Source organism: Psammomys obesus, unplaced genomic scaffold (assembly GCF_907164565.1).
Source record: "Psammomys obesus unplaced genomic scaffold, mPsaObe1.curated_primary_1811, whole genome shotgun sequence".
Lineage (NCBI taxonomy): Eukaryota > Metazoa > Chordata > Mammalia > Rodentia > Muridae > Psammomys > Psammomys obesus.
In genome coordinates this window covers 13,947,287-13,967,328 of record NW_026596120.1, presented here as the reverse complement: position 1 = coordinate 13,967,328, position 20,042 = coordinate 13,947,287, and the positions used below count along the sequence as shown (strand labels likewise).

The following is a 20,042-nucleotide window of genomic DNA, read 5'->3' as shown; positions in this document are numbered from 1 at the left end:
ACACCTAGACACCAAGGCGGGTATCTGGTGAATTACTCTGTGACCTCCAACATTCAGCTATTATCTGGCAGAGTGGACAGTTCAGTAACATGTATGTTGAATGGATTTCTCAAACTTTTATGAGTAGATATTATCTATTGAGAATTTGTTGTGTGACTATTAACTCTCAGAAATGTCATTATATTACACATGTATAATGTTTCTCATATGTCTGACATAGATGAGCAATGATACCAATGTGTTTGTTTGGGGTTTTTTGTTTTGTTTTGTTTTTAAGAAACTAATGTTAATAGACTCTAAAGCAACACTGTACAAGTCTTTTCCTGGAATGGTGGAGTTGTTCTATGTCTGTATTGTCCAATATGGTGGTCACTATTAACACAGAAGAAAAAGATCAAAACCTCTCACAATGCGAAGTGAAATTTAACATTTTAAAATTCTGATTGATTTAAAGTAAGAAGCCATATAAGGGCTAGAGGATCCTCTATGGACAGCGGGCCTGCTGTGTGCTGATACTCTCATCCAGGAGGAAGTGATACACCAAGCTGCCGCCATCTTCACCAGGCACAGAGCCTGTGGTATTCCCAGTGGGAGAGAGGATGGGTGTGGTCAGATAAGAAATGAAGAAGTATATTGCTATAGATGTTGAGAGTTACTGATGCATAATGGTTAAAAAAAAAAAAAAAAAAAAAAAAAGCTCAGTGGGCTTTGGTCCATTGTTTTAAAACTCTTTAAAAACAACACACCCACTTGTCTGAACCATGGGGACTGCTTTCACTTTTCTACGGTGGCTCTTTTCAGTTACTGTGTCTTTTCCTGTCCCTATGTCCCACTTCAATAAGCGTTTCTGACTCACAATCAGTGATGAGAAATTTCAAGTGGTGACCGCTGAAAGAGGCTCGAGGGAGGCAGGAAGGCAACTGAGTATTGAAATGCAGGGTTCTGGTCACCTGAACATGCCTCCAGAGAGAAGGCCAGTAAACAGCGTTCCTGTGGAGAAGTTTACTCCCCCAGGGCAGCTTGGGAGGAATAACCAAAGAGAGAGAGAGAGAGAGAGAGAGAGAGAGAGAGAGAGAGAGAGTAGCTTAAAGGTGTTTTGACCTGATCTGTGCGCTAACCTGAGACACTTTATAAAGAACCCAAAGCTAAGCAGCCTAAGGAAACCCAGAGGGCTTGTCCCACACCCTTCTCGTCCTTGTTGACCCAAGTGGTCTCTCAGATTCAGACACTCGCTTCATGCATCAACAGGCCATCCCGATGCTTCCCTGCCAACCAGCTACGTAGATCCAAATATACCAGATCCAAATATACCAGAACTGGTAAACTGATTATTTAGATAGTATTTGTAACAGGAATTTAGTAGTCACGTTGGGCTCATCTTTTACAGTAACTTGTGCACTTAGAAACTGTCTTTGAAAGTGTGGTGCCATTTAATGTATGTCTACTGCTTGTCATGAAAATAAGCTATGTGTTAAGGGGAAGGAGACACCTTATAGCAGAGGATGTATAATGTAATTCTGAACATACATAGTTTTGTGTGTGTGTGTGTGTGTGTGTGTGTGTGTGTGTGTGTGGTGTTGCAATGTAATGCATACACATGTTTAATATGTTTGTCCATACGTATCTAGAGAACAAGAGCTTGGGAGAATGCAGCCAAAGAGTAGTGAATGTTATATTTATGAACTAAGATAACAAATAAACCATAATAAAGACATAAACACGTAAGAAATATTTCTCAAAAAACCTCATCACTTTAACTGTCAGCATAGTCATGTCTTTTAGACATCAGGTACAGGGTACCCTCCCTGCTTTCAAAGTGTCAGATCTAGGGGCTGGGCTTTCATTTGTTTGGACCTATTTAAGTTGCTATACAGAACCCTCTCTCATATCAACCTTATAGTGATAAGTGACTTATCTTTGGCCGGTATAAAAAAATCCAAGTTGAGCTTTCTCCTGAACAGCTTTTGGTCCTTAAATACTTGTTTAATGATGTCAGCAGCCCCATGAAACAGATGTTTCCCCTTTATGTAACTGCTCTTGAATCTTGAATTTTAATCAGATGGTCTAAAGCCATGGTTATCTCTATCTAAAACCATGCTATCAAATTTTTTTTTCAACTCACTGCCAAAAGCAAAGTCTCCACAAACACTTGCCTGGCCTGTCCCAGCTTCTCGCCTTTAGAAATGGGACACTTGGCATCACTTTCAACTAGATTCCAAGAAGATGGGAAAAAATTCTTTTGCAAAATAGATAACAGCTGGATGTGAAGTTTGGCAGTAAACTGGTTGCCTGGCATGTGCAAGGCTCTGGGTTTAATCTATTCTGCAAACCCCAATATATATATATATATATATATATATGGTTTTAAAAGTAAATCATTGTTTGGACTCCAAAGCAAACCCTAGATATTTTCACAGTGCTGAATGTAATAAGGGACAGTCAGCTCAATGTGCCCCTGGCCCCATCTAGAAGCACACTGGCAAGCACAGGCATCTGAGGAGAGCCTATGTTCCAGAAGGGGACAGCACACTCAGATGAAACCCTATGTGACAGATGGGGATAAATGCAAATGAGAGCAGACCTGGAATTTTCAATGTGATGTGACATAGTTTCACCACAGAAACAATTCAAGGTAATTAGAAACCAAGCCTGCCTGATTGGATGATTGGACTTGCGCCACAAAAAAACGATCTCAACAAACCCCAGTGCTGGATGAGGCAACTCCGGCACCAGGTTGACATGGCAGCTCTTCCACCGAGAGAGACTAGGCAAGCTGGGTGTGCTTTCGGAGACCTACGCTCCTGATTTAAAATGGAGACATGACTACTTATTTCCCAGACCTATTGTGACTTACTAAATATCATATACTATATAAAAATAGAAATGTGCTATTTTTATACACATTCGGTTCTGTACTTCTTCACTCTGAAGGAACTGGAAAGGAGCACAGGTAAACATTTCTGTTACATCAGCCATCTTGAACAGGAAGCTTCATGATTCATAGTATTACTAATAGTAATAAAACATTTCCTGTTCCAAGAACATTGATAATGAGTAGGCTGTGCCTACTTGGGGTTCCCCACTAATGTGAATTGCCATGTGGGAGATATTTTAGTGTGTGGTGAGTTACAACTATTGGTCTGCTGAAAGTGGGCCAATAAGGAAGCAATTGACTCCAGATATCTTCCTGAAGAATAGATCAGAGGAAGACGAGGTGATGGGGAGAACCAGTGGAAGAGAGGGAAGGCTTGTGAATGGATTGTATATAGGTTAAAATGAGAACATAAAGAGGCTTGAAGGTCCTGACGCACTAGCTACTAGGACCTTCAAGGATTCAAGGACAGGAAGTGAGGGCAAAAATACTCACCACTGAGTTTGTAATGGCCTGTGTCATTTTCTCCAGAGGAGTGAGCAGTCAAAACCTTCCCCTACTGCTAAATTAAACGCAACATGTTCAAATAAACTTTGAGGTGGGAAGAAAGAGAAATGGAAATTGCTTGTTGTTCTCAAAAGCAGCAAAGAGCAGGTGAGCTAAGAGAGGATTGATCAGCTCCATCAAGAAGTCGAAGTCGGGGATCTTCATTGTTTTTCTGTTGCTGTGAAGAAACATCATGACCAAGGTGACTTACAAAGAAAAATATTTATTTTGGGACTCAGGGTTCCAGAGGATAGTGGACGCTATGGCCGACATGGCAGGGAACATGGCGACAGGCAGGCAGGCAGGCATGACACTGGAACCATGACTAAGAGTTTACATCCCAATCTACAAACAAAAAGCAGGGAGAGAGAGCTGATGGGGAACAGCGTGGGCGTTTGAAACCTCAAAGCCCACCTTTCTCGACACACCTCTTCCAACAAGGCCACACCTCCTAATCCTTCCTGAACAGTTCTACCAACTGGAGACCGAGCACTGAAATGTATGAGCCTATGGGGGCCGTTCTCATGCAAACCACCACTCAGAGCAGGTGTGTCCTAGCATGAAGAGAGGGTGACGGGATACTAGCCTGCCAGGTGAGAAGGTGACAGGAATGTACCCTAGTCCAGAAACTGAGAGATTTGGGGGAGCTACTGGAAAAAAAGTAGATTAAAATAATAAGGGATAAATTGTGTCCTCTAGCCCAAATGCTTATGTTGAATCCCTACCCTCAGAATCTCAGCATGTGGCATTTAAGAAGGCAATAGAGATTAGATGAGGTTGTGGTAGGAGGGTCCAATCTGAGAAGATGAAGATCCTTGGAGAAAGTAGTCATTCCAGCCCCAGGAGGAAAGGCCTCCCGAAGAAAACAAACCCCTAGGCCCTCGATGTCAGATTTCCAGCCTCTAGAGCTATGGGGACAGGCAGTCACGTTGTTTAAGCCACCAGCCTTTACTTAGGGCTAGGCTGGAAATTGATCTATGTGCAAATGTTACAGGAGTACCTCTGAGGATTAAACAGGAAAAGGGAGAAAGCAAGAGAAAGCAGATATTTAATGCCAGTTATTTCTGTCTCCTGCTTAAGATGGTGCTCAGCCTGCAGGGGTTACTCGGGCCGAAGAAAATCAAATACATGAGGGATGGTTATGCGATGAAAGTCTAAACCCAAAGTCCCTGAGCTTGGGAAAACTGTCACAGCCACAGATTCCGGGTAACCTAAGAAGCTGTTGGTGGGGTGGTAAATTCATAAAACTACTTTCCAGGGCTAGAAGTTATAACTAAACGTTTTTTAAAATATCTATTTATCTGTGTGTGCACGCCTGAGCGTGTGGTCTGTGTGGGGGTTCACACACACGTGGACGAAGGTGCACATGGCTGTGCAGGTGTGAGCATCTGTGGGGGTGTGAGCTCCTGTGCAGGTGTGGAGGCTGGAACTAAAACTATCTGTTCCCTTGGAGCTAGACTCTCCAGCGTTCGTTTGCCCACGGGCGTGCTGGGACAGGAACTCTGGTTCCCTTGATTGCGCAGGAAAGCAGTCAAGCAATCCAAAACTTCCCCGCTGAGCCATCTCTCCCGCCCCTTTTTAGAATCCCCTCCCTCGTTTATTTAGTTCTTTCCGACGCCTCTAACGTGTACTAATTTACTTCTGCTAAGAAGTAAAGAATGAGTCTTAACTTTTAAAACACGCCAACAGGTGCGGCTGCTTCACGCTTAGCCAAGGACCACAAGCTTTGCGATCGGACTCGCTGTGGAAAATCGTCATTTAATCTAGAAAACCACTTCCGCCTCATTCCCCAGCGCGACGTGAGCACCGACAGTCAGTCTACGAGTGAGACGTCAAACGCTCGTTTTTTGTGTGTTGTTCCCAGACGCCGGTTCCAAAGGCCGAGGAGGTCCAACAGTTGCTCGGGGATTTGTTTTCTAAAGTGACTGAGTTTCCTGGTGACTCTAAAGTCACTCCCAGGGAGCAATTGCCTTGGCGCTCGGAAGTGCTCTGCTATAGGACGGTCCTCACTGTTGACCCATAGATGGCGCTCTTAGGCTGTAAGAAACAATTTCTTAAAAAAAAAAAAAAACTTAATGGAAAATTTCAAACAATACAAAACGAGAGAGTATTATAATAAACTCCCAGATCCCCATCACTCAGCGTCAGTCAATTATAAACTCCCATAACTGACTCATCTACTGGATGTTTATGTATTTCTGGGATGAAGCCTCATGTTCTGATCCTCGTACACATTACAGCACGCAGCAGCGGTGGTAGAGCTTCCCTGTAACGAGGGCACTTTCCCCAGTCCTTCCCTCGAGCTGTAAGAAACACACGACACACTGTCCTTAGCTACAGTCTGCAACTCGGTGCTGACGTTACTCCTATCTAACGGTGCCACTGTGCCCATTACCCACCCATCTCACCCTCCCCTCTACCCTTCCTGACCTCTGACGTCCACAATCTACAGGGTAGATTCCCCACATAAACAGGATCATGCAATAATCATCTTTCCACACAAGTGTGTGTGTGTGTGTGTGTGTGTGTGTGTGTGTGTGTGTGTGTGTAGCATAAAGTTCTTCAACATTATCTAAGTTACCAAAAATGACAGAACTTCCTCTGTTAAGGCTGAGCCATATATTGTGATGTCTACACAGAAAAACACTGCATTTCCTTTAACTGTGCTTCTGTTGATAGATAATCAGGGCTGTTTCACATATTGGCTCTCGTGAGTTTTCAATAACGTGGGAGTGCAGAGGTCCCTTTAAACGTGAAGACTTCATTTCTTGTACACCCCCGTAGTGAAATTGTTGAATTACATAGAGCAGGCAGGCCTCAAACTGAACTGACAAAGGTCTGTCTGCCTCTGCCCCTTGGAATGATGGGATTAAAGGCTTGTGCCAGCACACCTTGCTCTCCTCTACACCTTTCCCAAGCATCTTCCCTCTTTAGTCTTTTTGAAAAGGGCTGTTCTAGAGGGAGGTGATGAGACCTGCTTGAGGTTTAGATTTGTGTCTCCTCATGGCTGTCGACAGCATTCTTTCAGAGACCTCTTGGCCGCACGTATAGTTTGAAAACATTTTCTCCCATTCTGTAGGCTTTTCTCTTTACCAGCACTAGTTCTTCAGCTTGGTGTAACTCTTATGCATTTTTGCTCTAATCGTTCATGGTTTGGGGATCTTATTTAAAAAAAAAAAAAAAAGTCTTTGCCAGGTAGCTACCATATGTCTGCAGTTCACTGATGTTTTCTTCTAATGCTTTCATGGGTTAAATCTTATATTATATTTTGGTGTGTGATCCAATTGGAGTTGACTTTTTTTTTAATGGAAGGGTGAGGTCTCCCCCCCCACCACGGATATCCAGTATGTTTTAGAATCAGAAACTATCCTTTCCCCACGTGTGTTCCTGATATCTTGATACCATCCTAGAAAACTATTTGTCTATGAATACATGGGTTTATTTCTGGGCCTCTACCACGGTCCATTAGTCTAGCATCTGTTTTGCGTCAATACTATCAATATGGGTTGCTATGGGGTATATTTTATATACTTTGGAGCATATTTTAAAGTCAAGTAGTATAATGCTTCTAGCATTTTCCTTTTGCTTGGGGGTCTTTTATGATTTTAAACAAACTATACATTTTTCCCATTTTTTATGGAGAATGTCACTAGAATTGTGATAGGAGCCTCCTTGGATCTGTAGGGTGCTTTAGGTAGCAATGGATGTTTTTAAGGAGATTTAGTTTTACCAGTCTGTGAACACAGGCCTAGTGGATGATCTTGAATCACGTCTCAGACATTACATCATGCCATTAAGAGATACTCATATATACATACACACACACACACACACACACACACACACATATGCTTTATTTGTTTTCATTAAACCTGTTAATTCACAAAGGATCTTTTAAGGATTTTTCTTTATGATTTTTAATTACATGGGCATGTGTGTCCTTAGGAGGAATACATTTGTGCTCACAGCTGCTGGAGAAAGTCAGAGGTTCAGATCCCTTGTAGCTAGAATTACAGGCCACTGTGAGCTGTCTGGTATGAATGGCAAGAGTCAAACTTGTAAGCTCTCAGCCACCAAGCCATCTCTCTAGCTCACAAAGAAGTTTTTTTTAGTGAACCACTCCGAGGCCGGGGAGATGGTTCTGTGGGTAAAGTGCTTGCTGTGAAAACATGAGTATCCAAGTCTGGATGCTTGGCACCCATTTAAAGAGCCAGTCATGCTACAACTGTGTACTTAAAATCTCACTTCTGGGAGGCTGAGCCAGGTGCATCCTGGGGGCTTCGCTCACTCACAAGCTAGCCTAGCCAGTTGCTGAGCTCCAGTTTCAGGGAGAGATTTTATCTTCAAAAACAAGGTAGCTAGAGGTAAAGGAGGACACCCAACACCAAACCTGTACCTTCTGCACTTGCTTGCAAGGCACCCATACCGACACACACACACACACACACGCTTGCACGAGCACATAAACATGCATATACACACACACACACCCCCAAACAATTTTTACTTTTATTTCATATCATTGACTCTTAATGCAAAGAACTACAATGCTGCACTCTCTTCCTCACCCAGCACCCACCCACCTACCCACTCTTGTTCCTCTTCATCGACCATTTGCATATTTACTCACCCCCCCCCAAGTGATCACACCGTGAAAAACGGCTGATGCTATTTAGACAACTCATAGTTTTGACAAAGCTTCATCACCTCAAGTTTGTTTTTCTTAAGGAAAGTCAAGAAGAAGCAGGTCAGTGAACTAGGTACTTCACACTGAGATTGGTGAGTTTTTGTTCATGGGAAGGTCACAGGGGAAGCCTTGTATTGAGAAACCATGGCAACATCCTAGGGGTTTTCTGATGTACTCTTCCTAATTAACAGAGTTCCACTGCTACCTCACCTGCATCTCAAGCCCTGACGACACACACCTTCAGGCTGAAGAAGCTGAGGCAGGAGAATGGCAGTGTAATTTAAGGAGAAGCATGAGTCTTCAAAGAACCTGGACGTGGAGGAGCTTCAGAACAGAGTTTTCTTCCACTCCCATTGCCACAGGATCTTAGCAGTGCCTCAGCAGTTCTGTGCCTCGGTTTCCTTTTCTGCACTTCATACTCACTCACCGTATCAAACACAACTAGAGCAGAGATGAAGAGTGACGGTTATAAAGGCTTTTCTATGCCCATGAGCTTTGGCAGCCTGGTGGGTGGTTCAGGTCAGTCACATCCAGACATGACTCCCTCCATGTGTGACCTTCAGCAGGTAACTATCTTTCTGTTTCAGTAGCTAGAACGCAACCATAGAACCCATGCCATGGGTTGATTTTAGATCAAAAGGTACATGCGTGCAAAGCAGTTAGCAGAGAGCTCAATCCAATTTTAGGCTAGAGGACCTTTAAATCAAGAAGCAGAATGGAGCCAGGTACGGTGACACACGTCTGTAATTCCAGCACTCTGGGAGGCTGAAACAGATGGATCTCTGTGAGTTCAAGGACAACCTGGTCTACAAAGTGAGTCCAGGGCGGCCAAGGCTACACAGAGAAACCCTGTATCAAAAAATCAGAAGAAGAGGAGGAGGAGGAGAAGGAGGAGGAGGAGGAGAAGGAGGAGGAGGAGGAGGAGGAGGAGGAGGAAACTGTGGAATCCTTTTCTAGGACAGAATCTTCTGTCCCAACATTAAACTACCCCAGAACTCCCCACCCACCCCTACCACTGTGGTCTACCAGCCTCTTGGCCAGTTTGGTTTTCCCAGGGTCCTTTCAACTAAGTCTCTCCCGTCCTGAACCTAACACCGAGGAAGTTGGGCTCCTGGCTGAAGGTTGGGGAATTCGGGTCCATTCCTCAGCCTTCTTGTCATCTATTGATTCCTTTAAGCAGTCAACCCAGATGTTGCTCAAAGAAAACAATGGTTGTTGTTCTGTGGCGGACGGTAATGAGTTACGATGCCGAGGTGTGGTGACTCACATGCTGCTAATTATGTTACTCCATCCATCTGCAGGAAGCTACAGCTATCTGTCTGGGGGGTTCCCCAAGCGTTTAGCCTCCTCATTCTCAAGTGGGAGGGGCATGGAAGGAGCAGATGCCTTAGAACAAGTCCTGATGAAGTTCTCACAAGCTCCTGTGGAGTCAGTAGCCAAGAGAGAATTAACATCAATCCAATCTATTATTGCCTCTGTCATCTAAAAAAATTTTATTTATTACAATTTATTCACTTTGTATCCTAGCTGTAGCCCCCTCCCTCATCCCCTCCCAATCCTGCCCTCCCTCCCTCTTCTCTTCCCGTTCCTCTCCCCCAGTCCACTGATAGGGGAGATCCTCCATCCCTTCCATCTGACCCTAGCCTAACAGGTCTCATCAGGATTCACTGCATTGTCTTCCTATGTGGCCTGCCCACATATCAGGGGGAGGTGTTCGAAGAGCCAGTCATTGAGTTCATGTCAGAGACACCCCCTGTTCCCCTTACTAGGAAACCCACTTGGAGACTGAGATGCCATGGGCTACATATGAGCAGGGGTTCTAGATTTGGTCCTTGGTTGGAGTATCAGTCTCTGAAAAGACCCCGGGCCCAGAGTTTTTGGCTCTGTCGTTTTCCTTGTGGAGCTCCTGTCCCCTCCAGGTATTTCTGTCTCCCCCTTCTTTCATAAGATTCCCTGCATTCTGCCCAAAGTTTGGCTATGAATTTCAGTATCTGTTTCAATACCCTGCTGGGTAGAGTCTTTCAGAGGCCCTTTGTGGCAGGCTCCTGTCCTATTCCATTTTCTCTCTCTTCTGATGTCCATCCCGTTTGCCTTTCTGAATAAGGATTGAGCATCTTACCCAGGATCCTCCTTCTTGCTTAGGTTCTTTAGGTGTACAGATTTTAGTATGATTATCCTATATTATATGTCTAATAGCCACTTATAAGTAAGTATATACTGTGTGTGTCTTTCTGCTTCTGGGATACCTCACTCAGGATGATCTTTTCTAGATAGCACCAATCACCTGCAAATTTCATGATTTCCTTGTTTTTAATTGCTGAGTAGTATTCCATTGTGTAAATGTACCACAATTTCTGTATCCATTCCTCCACTGAGGGACTTCTGGGGTGTTTCCAGGTTCTAGCTATTACGTACGAATAAAGCTGCTGTTAACATGGTTGAGCAAGTGTCCTTGTTGAGTACTTAAGCATATTTTGGATATATGTCCAGGAGTGGTATAGCTGGATCTTGAGGAGGTGCTATTCCTAATTGTCTAGAAAGTGTCAGATTGATTTCCAAAGTGGTTGTGCAAGTTTACATTCCCACCAGCAATAGAGGAGGGTTCCCCTTTCTCCACATGCACTGTCTCTTGAGTTTTTGATCTTAGCCATTCTGATAGGCGTAAGATGAAATCTCAGAAACGTTTTGATTTGCATTTCCCTGATGAATAAGGATGTTGAGCATTTCTTTAAGTGTTTCTCTGCCATTCTATATTCCTCTACAGAGAATTCTCTGTTTAGCTCTGCTTTTCAATTGGATTACTTGGTTTGTTGCTTTTTAACTTCTTTAGTTCTTTAAATATTCTGGGTATTAAACCTCTGTCACATACAGGTTGATGAAGATTCTTTCCCAATCTGTAGGCATTCGTTTTGTTTTGACGACAGTGTCCTTTGCTTTACAGAAGCTTCTCAGGTTCATGAGGTCCCATTCGTTGATTGTTGATCTTAGAGACTGTGCTGTTGGTGTTTTGTTTGGGAAGTTGTCTCCTGTGCCAATGAGTTCTAGGCTTTCCCCTCTTTTTCTTCTAACAGATTTAGTGTGTCTGTTTTTATGTGGAGGTCTTTGATACACTTGGACATTAGTTTTGTGCAGAATCATAAATATGGATCTATTTCCATTTTTCTACATGTAGATATCCAGTTAGACCAGCACCATTTGTTGAAAATGTTATCTTTTTTCCATTGTATGGTTTTGGCTTCTTTGTCAAAAATCAAGTATCCGTAGGTCTGTGGGTTTATTTCTGGGTCTTCTATTCAATTCCATTGATCCACCATTCTGTTTCTATGGCAGTACCATGCAGTTTTTATTACTATTGCTCTGTAGTACAGCTTGAGATCAGGGATGGCGATACCTCCAGATGATCTGTTGTTGTACAGGATTGTTTTGGCAATTCTGGGTTTTTTTGTTTTTCCATATGAAGTTGAGAATTGTTCTTTCACAGTCTGTAAATAATTATGCTGGTATTTTGATGGGAATTGCATTGAATCTGTAGATTGCTTTTGGCAGGATGGCCATTTTCACAATGTTAATCCTACCAATCCATGAGCAAAGGAGATCTTTACATCTTCTGATATCTTCTTCAATTTCTTTCTTCAGAGACTTGAAGTATTTTTTTTAACAGGTCTTTCACTTGCTTGGTTAGAGTCACAACAAGGTACTTTATGTTATTAGTAGCTATTGTGAAGGGTGTTGTTTCCCCAATTTCTTTCTCGGCACTTTTGTCTTTGGTATACAGGAGGGTTTCTGATTTTTTTGAGTTAATTTCGTATCTGGCCACTTTGCTGAAGGTGTTTATCAGCTGAAGGAGTTCTCTGGTTGAATTTTTGGGGTTGCTCGTGTATACTATCATATCATCTGCAAAGAGTGATACTTTGACTTCTTCCTTTCTGATTTGTATCCCCTTGATCTCCTTTAGTTGTCGTATTACTCTAGCTAGAACTTGAAGTCCCATGTTGAAGAGATATGGACAAAGTGAGCAGCCTTGCCTTTTCCCTGATTTCAGTGGGATTGATTTAAGTTTCTCTCCATTGAGTTTGATGTTGGCAACAGGCTTGCGGTATATTGTCTTTACTATGTTTAGGTATGTGCCTTATATCTCTGATCTCTCCACGAGTTTAAACATGAATTGGTGTTAGATTTTGTCGAATCCTTTTTTGGCATCTAAGGCGATGATCATGTGGGTTTTCTCTTTCAGTTTGTTTATATGGTGGATTACATTGATGGCTTTCCTCAGACTGAACCACCCCTGCATTCCTGGGATAAAGCCTACTTGATCATGGGAATGATATCTTTGATGTGTTCTTGGATTCGGTTTGCAAGTATTTTATTGAGTATTTTGTATCAATGTTCAGAGGAGAGATAGGTCTGAAGTTCTCTATTTTTGTTGGGTCTGTGTGTGGTTTAGGTATCAAGGTGACTCTGGCTTCATAGAATGAGTTTGGTAATGTTCCTTCAGTTTCTGTTTTGTGGAATAATTTGAAAAGGATTGGAGTTAGCTCTTCTTTGAATTCTGGTAGAATTCTGTCCTGAAACCATCTGGCCCTGGGCCTTTTTTGGAAGGGAGACTTTTGATGACTGTTTCTATTTCCTTGGGGGATATAGGACTATTCAATTTATTTATATGATCTTGATTTAATTTTGGTAACTGGAATCTATCAAGAAATTTTTCCATTTCATTTAGTTTTTCAAATTTTGTGGCATATAGGCTTTTGTAGTAAGACCTAATGACTGGATTATCTCAGTGTCTGTTGTTATGTCCCCATTTTCATGTCTGATTTTGCTGATTTGGATAGTTTCTCTCTGCTTTTTAGTTAGTTTGGCTAAGGGTTTATCTATGTTGTTGATTTTCTCAAAGAACCAGCTCTTGGTTTCATTGATTCTCTGAAGAGTTTGATTTGTTTCTAATTTATTGATTTAATCTCTGAGTTTGATTATTTCCAGCCGTCTACTCCTCTTGGATGTGTCTACTTCCTTTTTTTTTCCCCCTAGGGCTTTCAGTTGGTCCATTAAGTTCCTTGTATGAGATGTTTCAAATTTCTTCTTGAAGGCACTTAGTGCTATGAATTTTCCTCTTAGCACTGCTTTCATTGTGTCCCATAAGTTTGGGTATGTTGTGACTTCATTTTCATTGAATTCTAGTAAGTCTTTAATTTCTTTCTTTATTGCTCCCCTAACCCAGCTGTCACTGAGTAGCAAGTCGTTCAGTTTCCATGTGTGTGTAGGCTTTTTTTTTTTTTTAATTCCATTGTGTTTGAGGTCCAGCTTTAGTCCACAGTGGTCAGATAGGATGCAAGGGATTATTTCAATCTTCCTGTATCTGTTGAGGCTTATAGACTATATGGTCTATTTTGGAGACGGTTCCATGAGGTGCTGAAAAGAAGGTGTACTCTTTTGAATTTTGGTGAAAAGTTCTGTAGACATATATTATGTCCATTTGATTTAGGACCTCTGTAAGTGCCTTTATTTCCCTGTTTAGTTTCTGTCTAGATGATCTGTCCCTTAGCGAGTGTGAAATGTTGAAGTCTTCCACTAGTAAGGTGTTGGAATCGATGTGTGATTTCAGCTTTAATAATGTTTCATTTACAAATGCAGGTGCTCTTGTATTTGGGGAATAGATGTTCAGAATTATGATGTCCTCCTGGTGGATTTTTCCCTTGATGAGAATGAAGTGCCTCTCTTCATCTTTTTTTATTATTATTATTAATTTTGGTTGAAAGTCTATTTTATTGGATATTAGGATAGCTACCTAATTTTCTGGGTCCATTTGCTTGAGAAACATTTTTCCAGCCCTTTACTCTGAGGTAGTGCTTATCTTTGTTGCATAGGTGCCTTTCTTAGATGCAGCAGAATGTTGGATCCTGTTTCTGCAACCATTCTGTTAGTCTATGTCTTTTTATTGGAGAGTTGAGTCCATTGATGTTGATAGATAATAGTGACCAATGAATGTCAGTTTCTTTTATTGTGGAGTTGGTAGTGTTACTATGTTTCATTGCTTGTTTTCTTTTAATTTTTTGTTGTGAAGTTATCTATACCCTATGTTTTCTTGGGTGTAATTTGTTTTCATTGGATTGGAGTTTCCCTTCTAGTATCTTCTGTAGGGCTAAGTTGCTGTGTAGATATTGTTTAAGTTTAGTTTTGTCATGGAATATTTTGTTTTCTCATCTATGTTGATTGAAAACTTTGCTGGGTATAGTAGTCTGGGTTGGCATCTGTGGTTCCTTAAAGTCTATATGACATCAGCCCAGGCCCTTCTGGCTTTCATAGTTTCTGTTGAGAAGTCTGGTATGATTCTGATAGGTCTACCTTTATATGTTGTTTGGCCTTTTTCCCTTGCTGCTTTTAATATTCTTTTCTTTGTTCTGTAGATTTAGTGTTTCGACTGTGATGTGATGTGAGGAGTTTCTTTTCTGGTCTAGTCTATTTGGTGTTCTGCAGGCCTCTTACATGTTTATGGGCATCTCTTTCTTTAAGTTGGGAAAAATTTCTTCTATGATTTTCTTGAAAATATTTTCTGGACCTTGGAGCCTGGAATCTTCTTTTTCACCTATTCCTATTATTCTTAGATTTTCTGTTTTCATGGCATCCTTGAGTTCTTGGATGTCTTGTGTTTGGAACTTTTCTGATTTTACTTTCTCTTTGAAGGAAGTATCAATTTCTGCAAGTGTACCCCTCTCAGAGTTCTCAGAGTTAAACTCTCTCCATCTGGCAAAGATCATGCCCCCCTCTGAGCCACACCAGGCTTTTATCAGCTGTGGATAAACTAATAGAAGAAGCAAATGTAATTCTGATAAAAATAATAGTAGCTAGCTGGGTGGTGGTGCACGCCTTTAGTCCCAGCACTCAGGAGGCAGAGGCCAGTGGATCTCTGTGACATTGAGGCTAGCTGGGTCTACAGAGTGAGTTCCAGGACAGCCAGAGCCACATACTACACACACAAAAAAAATCCTGTCTCGGGGTCGGGGGTAGGGGTGGGAGTGAGGGGGGAAGAACAGAAGCTACAATCTTCCAAGCAGAGTCCTGGAGCCATCTCAGACTGTAAGGTAAGCATCAACTATTAAGAGTAAGGGCTAGGGTGGACAGGGAGAGAGGGTGGAACCGGGAGGAGAGGGTGGAAGGGGCTAGGACCCTCATATAAAGTGAATAAATAAAAATTAAAATTAAGAAAAGAAAGAAATTTAGACACTACAGCAGTGTTTCTCAACCTCCCTAATGCTGCAACCCTTCAATACAGTTCCTCATGTTGTGGTGATCCCCAAGCATAAAATTATTTCCATTGCTACTTCATAACTGTAATTTTGCTACTGTAATGAATCACAATGTAAATAACTGTGTTTCTGGATGGTCTTACAGGAGGCCTGTGAATGAGTTGTTTGGCTCCCAAAGGGGTCACGACCCACAGGTTGAGAACAGCTGCAGCAGAATATGTCTCAGCAGGAGGAGCACCTTCTTGAAGAGGACCTGGGTTTAGTTCCCAGCACCCATGTGCTGGCTCACGTCTGTCACTCCAGTTGTGGGGGATTTGGCACCTCTGTGGGCTCCTGCATGCACACGGAACACATACACACACTCAGGCACATACATACACACACATAAAATAAAATGAATACTTTTTTTCTAAGGAATGTATAAATCTGGTTGTTTGGAATGTTAGCAGATCGGCATTGACCATGGTCAGAACATTTACAAATACAACAGTAAGAGAATGCCACAGTTATTTTGGAACTTGAGTCATTAGTTAAAAATCTCTAGATGGAGCTGAGAGATGGCTCAGTTAAGAGCACTGGTTGCTCTTGCAGAATTTAACTCTCAGCACCCACATCATGGTTCATGGCCATCTGTTCTAGGGCATTCAGTGAGCTCTTCTGGCCAGACACATTCATACATACATACACAGACATACATCATGCAGGCAAAACACTTATACACATAAAATAAAATAAATCATAAAAAATTGTATTTAATCTACAGACAAGGAAAGCAACAGGGGCTTAAAATAGCAAGCTGAACTAAGCAGTCATAAAACAGATAATTCCAACCTCATTCACACTCAGGTAAACAGACACTCACAAATTCAGTGTCCCATCTGATAAAGGATTAGTAAGAAAAATCACAGGACACTTTCACCTATAGAAGCAAAAATGCTAAGCCAAACATTAGCAAAGACCATCTAGTAATAAACACAAAATACTACAAAAACAACAGATTTTCCCAAGAAAGGTGAGGATAATGTAACATTAGAATTTTGTTAGTGTATTTCTTGACTTTAATCTACTATATTTCATCCCAATATAGTAAAAAGGAACTTGGATGAACCCTAATAATATACATGATTTTTAAAAAGAGGAAGCCAGACAGTAGTGCTTCACACCTTTAACCCCAGCACTTGGGGTCAGGTGGATCTTTATAAGTTCAAGGCCAGCTTGGCCTACAGGAAGAGTTCCAGGACAGCCAGGGCTGCACAGAGAAACCCTGTCTTGGGAGAAAAAAAGGCTGGGGGATCTAGAGAGATGGTTCAGTGTGTAAAGTGTTTGTTCAGCAAGCATGAAGACCTGAGTTCAAATCCCTAGTCAAGGGTCTGCAATCTCAGTGTTCCCTTGATGAGAAGAGAGGTGAAGACAATAGAATCCTCAGAAGCTCAAAGCCAGCTAGCCTTGAACACACATCCCCATTTTCACAGAGAGTCTGGCCTCACACAAGATGGAAGGTGGGACCAATACCAATGGTTATCCTATGGCCTCTTCACACGCACTGTGGTATGTACGTACCTGCACTCACATCAGATATATACAACGGGGGCGGGGGGGAGGAGATTTTTAAAAAGAAAATCAAACAGAAAAATAGAAGAAACTATTTGAGCCTTGATAAAAACTCTGCTTCTCCCAGATTTTACTCATATTTTTCGGGTGTGAGCCCAGCCTTTCACAGCTGAGCTGGCTCTCCAGCCCACTCACCTCTTCCTGTTACAGACCCAGTGTGTATGACCCACTGGTGACATTTCTTACACAGTCGCAGACAACCCAAGGGCACTCACTCCCTTTTACTCTCTCAGCATGGCGTTGCACTGGCTGCAGGCTAGCATTTTAAGGCACGGAGGAGAAAATAACGTGTATGAAATAACAAGGCTCGTTGCAAAATATAGCGTGGGAGAAGGTAGCTGGCGCCGTTCTCAAGGGGGTAATTTAAAGCCAGGATCTATGCTACGACAGCCCTTGAAGGCAAGGAAAGATGGTTTGCTGGGTAAGGGCCGGGAATTTAGACAAACAGTTTTCTTCTTTGCTCTTCCAAAATGATTCGACAGACAGACAAAGTCACCATCATTAGGCCACCGGGGCCCCTGGGATGTCAGGACTTGGAGGCAAAATGGACAGGAATTTCACGTTGTCAGCCTCATTCTGAACTCTAGCAGCCATCTCCGGATAAAGCAACTGCTTCTCTCCTCGCTCGATGCTAGAGGCCTCATTCTCTGTCCACTTTACAGGGGGGGTAGGTCTGCTTGCCTTCCAGATCTATGCCTGACTGCGGTCCACCACTGCTTCGGATACGCTCTTCCCAGCCACCAGCCGGAAACCCGAAGAAATTAGCTGCAAACGTGCAGAACCTGTACGGCAACTCGGCATGCCTCTTCGTGACCAAGGATCTAATAACTCCCACTTTTAAAGTGGGGTGTTTATTTCTTGTTCTCTCCCCCATGATTTTATTTTTCTTGTAATTTATTTTTTATTTATTTATTTATTTATTTATTTATTTATTTTTTAGCATTTGAAGTAGCTAGAATTGACTTATTTGGTTTGGTTTTTGAGGTTCTTTGTGGTTTTCGTTGTTGTTTTTTTGTTTGTTTTTGTGAGTTTTTTGTTTCATTTTTGTTTGTTTGTTTGTTGTTGGTTTTTGTTTTGTTTTGTTTTGTTTTGTTTTGTTTTGTTTTGTTTTGATACAGAGTTTCTCCGTATCTCAGCCCTGGCTGTCCTGGAACTAGCTCTGTAGACCAGGCTGGCCTCCAATTCACAGAGATACTTCTGCCTCTGCCTCCTAAATGCTTGGATTAAAGGGGTGTGCTACCACTGCCTGGCCAGATTGAAATTTTTAAAACAAAAATTACAAAAACAAAATCTGTTCCTTTACCTGGAACACGTTAAAAATATCTCAAAGAAAGGAAAGAAGAGAGGGAGGGAAGGAGGGAGGAAAGAGGGAAGGAAGGAAGGAAGGAAGGAAGGAAGGAAGGAAGGAAGGAAGGAAGGAAGGGGGGAGGGAGGGAGGGAGGGAGGGAGGGAGGGAGGGAGGAAGGAAGGAAGGAAGGAAGGAAGGAAGGAAGGAAGGAAGGAAGGAAGGAAGGAAGGGAGATGGAGACAGAAGATCCCTGGAGCTCACTCATCATCCGGCCTAGACTAACTGGCCAGTCTCAAGTCCCAGTGAAAGACCCTGTCTCAAAAACAAGGATGATGGGCTGGAGAGTTGTTCCACAGTGAAGAGTACTTACCGCTCTTCTGGAAAACGCAGGGGATCTGGTGCCCTCTTCCTGGCTTCCATGGGCACTGAACGCACCTGGTGCAGAGACAAACATGCCTACAAAACACGTAAAATACATAATACATTTTAAAAATGACTGCAATACATGTAAAATAAAAATAAATGAGATTTGAAAAACAAAAATTGTGGGAATGGATGGATCCTGAGGAATGAAACCTGAGGATGGCCTCTGACCGCCACAGGTATGTGTGTACACACAGACACACACACAGGCTTAATTAATTGAAAAACTTCCTAGTACACAAGCTACACCCTGCACCCTGCACCTGCCCCTGCTACTGATCACACCAGAATCTTTGGCGTGATGCAGATATCAACATAAAACACTATAATAATCAATATAAAACAAAGCCAGCCTACTCCAGCATACAAACAAGATACTGACTGGTTTCTCAAAGGGGATCTGTAGATCAGAACACTGGTATGCTAGGATCTTTCAAACTACAGAAGACGCTAGCTACCCAGATATACTGAATTATAGTGCACAGGTTAGCAAGGAGGTTTGTGTGGCCTGTCAAGACTAATGGAATTGAATGTAGGGGAGTAGTCATAAAAGTACTGCTTGCTGGGGTGCCATGGCATGGAGATATTTTCCTGGGGAGGCAAATTGAGCTGGGTTGTCACCAGAAATGATATTGCCAAAAGGTCTCTGTACCTCATCCATCCCTTCCTTCTGCTGTCAGAGTGATTGTACAGGGCCCAGGCCTGTCACTGTCTTTTTTTTTAACTTTTATTAATTACACTTTATTAATTTTGTATCCCCCCATAAATCCTTCCCTCCTCCTCTCCTAATCCCACCTTCCTTCCCCCTTCTTCATGCATCCCCCTCCCCAAGTCCACTGATAGGGGAGGTCCTTCTCTCCTTCCTTCTGATCCTAGTCTATCAGATCTCATCAGAAGTGGCTGCATTGTCATTTTCTGTGGCCTGATAAGGCTGCTCCCCTCTCAAGGGGAGGTGATCAAAGATCAGGTGATCAGTTTATGTCAGAGGCAGTCCCTCTTCTCATTACTATGGAACCAACTTGGATACTGAACTGTCATGGGCTACATCTGTGTAGGGGTTCTAGGTTATCTCCATGCATGGTACTTGGTTGGAGTATGAGTCTCTGGAAAGACCCCTGTGTTCAAATTTTTTGGTTCTGTTGCTCTCCTTGGGGAGCTCCTGTCCTCTCCAGATCTTACTATTTCCTACTTCTTCCATAAGATTCCATGCACTCTGTCCAACAGTTGGCCAGAAGTCTCAAACAGAAAACAAGTTAGGAACCTGCCACAGAGGGCCTCTGAAAGGCTCTGCCCTGCAAACTATCAAAGCAGATGCCGAGACTTAAGGCCAACTGTCACTGTCTTTTAAGAGCCTATAAAGTAAGGTTCAAA

At 42.5% G+C, this 20,042-nt stretch overlaps 1 pseudogene; it reads left to right on the top strand.

Annotated features, from left to right (window-relative positions):
• LOC129692994 (40S ribosomal protein S6-like) overlaps positions 1–20,042 on the top strand; it is a 45,031-nt pseudogene that overhangs the window by 6,778 nt on the left and 18,211 nt on the right.